The 2,287-nt window shown below is 37.0% G+C and overlaps 1 pseudogene; it reads left to right on the top strand.

Moving 5' to 3' along the window:
- LOC104772434 overlaps window positions 1-1,890 on the top strand; it is a 4,558-nt pseudogene extending 2,668 nt beyond the window's left edge.

Consider the following 2,287-nt stretch of genomic DNA (forward strand, 5'->3'; position numbering starts at 1 on the left):
CCACGCTATGAGAGGGACAGTAATAACAAATAACAATAGTAAAATTATCATGTTTTCAAAATTACGACGTTATAAGCGTACCATCGGGGTAAAGCCAAGTGTGATTTGAGCATATCTCCAAATATTGCTACTATACTGGCAAAGCAAAAACAGATGTTCGTCCCTGGTTCTACTAAATCGTGAAAATAGACAGCAAGTGTTTGAAATAGGTATGCCCCATGAAGCTAACCTTACTCTGAGCCACATTGTGAATGCAGGCTTTGGAGTTGCTCCTTTAACCAGACAGAGTGAAACCACACCTTAACTGATTTTTAAGGTCTCAAAATTTCTCAAGTCATTGCAGATGAGAAACCTCTGTATTTGACATTTCCAACGAACCAACCACGACTGTCATTCATGGATGATAAGCTAGGTAGCTGGGGCATGGTGAGATGAATGTGTCTTGATCTGATCTTGGTGATGGAAGAGTCGACCACCTTAAATTATAACCTGCAGATACGGAGGCATTGACTGGAATCTGTAACTGTAAGCTACTTGGACCTCCTTCTCCTATATGTATTTGATAAGAGGGCCAAAGGGAGTCCAAATTATCAAACCAGAAACTATAACTCTTTTAAATTAGCCACTACACACTCAGAAACTAGCTCTTTGACCATTACCCACTTCACACTTCAGAAACTTCTCAGCCAAGTGTCTAAGCTTCTAAATAGATTTGTAGTTCCCTGGATCTGCATATGCTATTTTTGTTTCATGGTGTTATCTTTACATTTAATATAGTCAATTTCTTTTGTTTGTGGAAATTAATATAGTCGCGACAGCGACACATCATTCTTCATTTGCGACACTTTTCCTCTCATCTCTAGCGAAACTGTTTTCTTCTCTTCTGTCGCTGTCCCAGCGTTTATTGATAATCTATGATAAACTGTTTTCTACTGTATATGATAATTTATTTAGCAAATAAACATATATAGATATTATCACACAAAACTTTAGTAAATTAACAAGTTATTACTTAATTAATTATTAGAATATTATTTAAATATTTAAACTAGAGGAAGATTGTTAATCATTTTTTTTAAGAGGATAAACACTAAACAAGACTACCTGAATCTATAATATTTTAGATCTAGTTTCCAAAACATTAAAGGCTAGATATATATATATATATATATATATATATATATATATAAGTTGTTATTGTTATCATTAGGAGGTGTTAAACGTGTAAGGATGGCAAAATCTCTATGTACCTCTTGCGGCCTCATTCAACAACGTTGTCAATGTTGCCGGCAAACTTCAAGCACCCTCCCGGACGAGGCCGTCAAAGTTACGTGTCCAGTACTTTTGTGCTGCAAGACATTCTGTATTTACATTATTACTGTCGGTGCCCTCTTCCTCCCTTTTTTAGGCGTTGTAAGGCTTGCCAGTCTTGCCGAAAAAACAAGTTGTTACGTGGAGCTTTTTGCCAATTCAGTCTCCGTCTCAAGCGCAAACGTTTCAGCCGCTGATTGGAGGATTACTTTCGTTACGAGGAGTCCAGTCACCAGTTGTGAAATCTCTCTACATCCTCTCAATTCACGTTTGCTCCGAGGCGGCATAGCTATCTCCAATTCAACATCACCCTCGTCGTCGTTTTCTTTAGGAAACAAAACAGAAGTCGTTTTCGAGAAGGTGGTTATGCCGGAAGTTATTGGAGATGTGATTTGGGATCTTCGTGTTGAGGTTATGCATGCAGTGAAGACCAATGCTAGAAATTTAAGAGGTATTTTGACGGCGGTTTGTCCCGATATTCCGGTGAAATTCACGACGGATCCAGCGGGGAAGGTGGTGGGATCGTTCCTTGGTAATATGAGACGGTGCGAGTATGAATTACGCACAGACTTGGCTTAATTTTGTCCGTTCATGATGAATCTATGATCTCTAGCTATTTCTTGGCTTAAGGTTATTGTTATTTTATTCTTGGCACAGACTTGGCTCAATTTTGTCTTATTTTTTTCGTATATTTGATAAATCATATGGGATATTATAAGAGCATGGTTATAATATAATCTAGAATTTTTTCTCTTTCTTTTTCTATCCTTAAGTTATAATATCATCCTCACGACTTTGAGCAAATGGCTTACTCCGCCAATTTATAACTCTCAAAGAATATTTGTTTGTGTGTCTAACTTGGGGGAAACTGCGTTACTTACTCGAAGTCAAAGCAAATTTAATTTCAAAGATAAGAGGAATTTTCCTCAATCAAGCACCACATGTAAGTATGTGACATATAAAATTAATTAACAAT

Source organism: Camelina sativa, chromosome 20 (assembly GCF_000633955.1).
Source record: "Camelina sativa cultivar DH55 chromosome 20, Cs, whole genome shotgun sequence".
In the NCBI taxonomy this organism is placed as follows: Eukaryota; Viridiplantae; Streptophyta; class Magnoliopsida; order Brassicales; family Brassicaceae; genus Camelina; species Camelina sativa.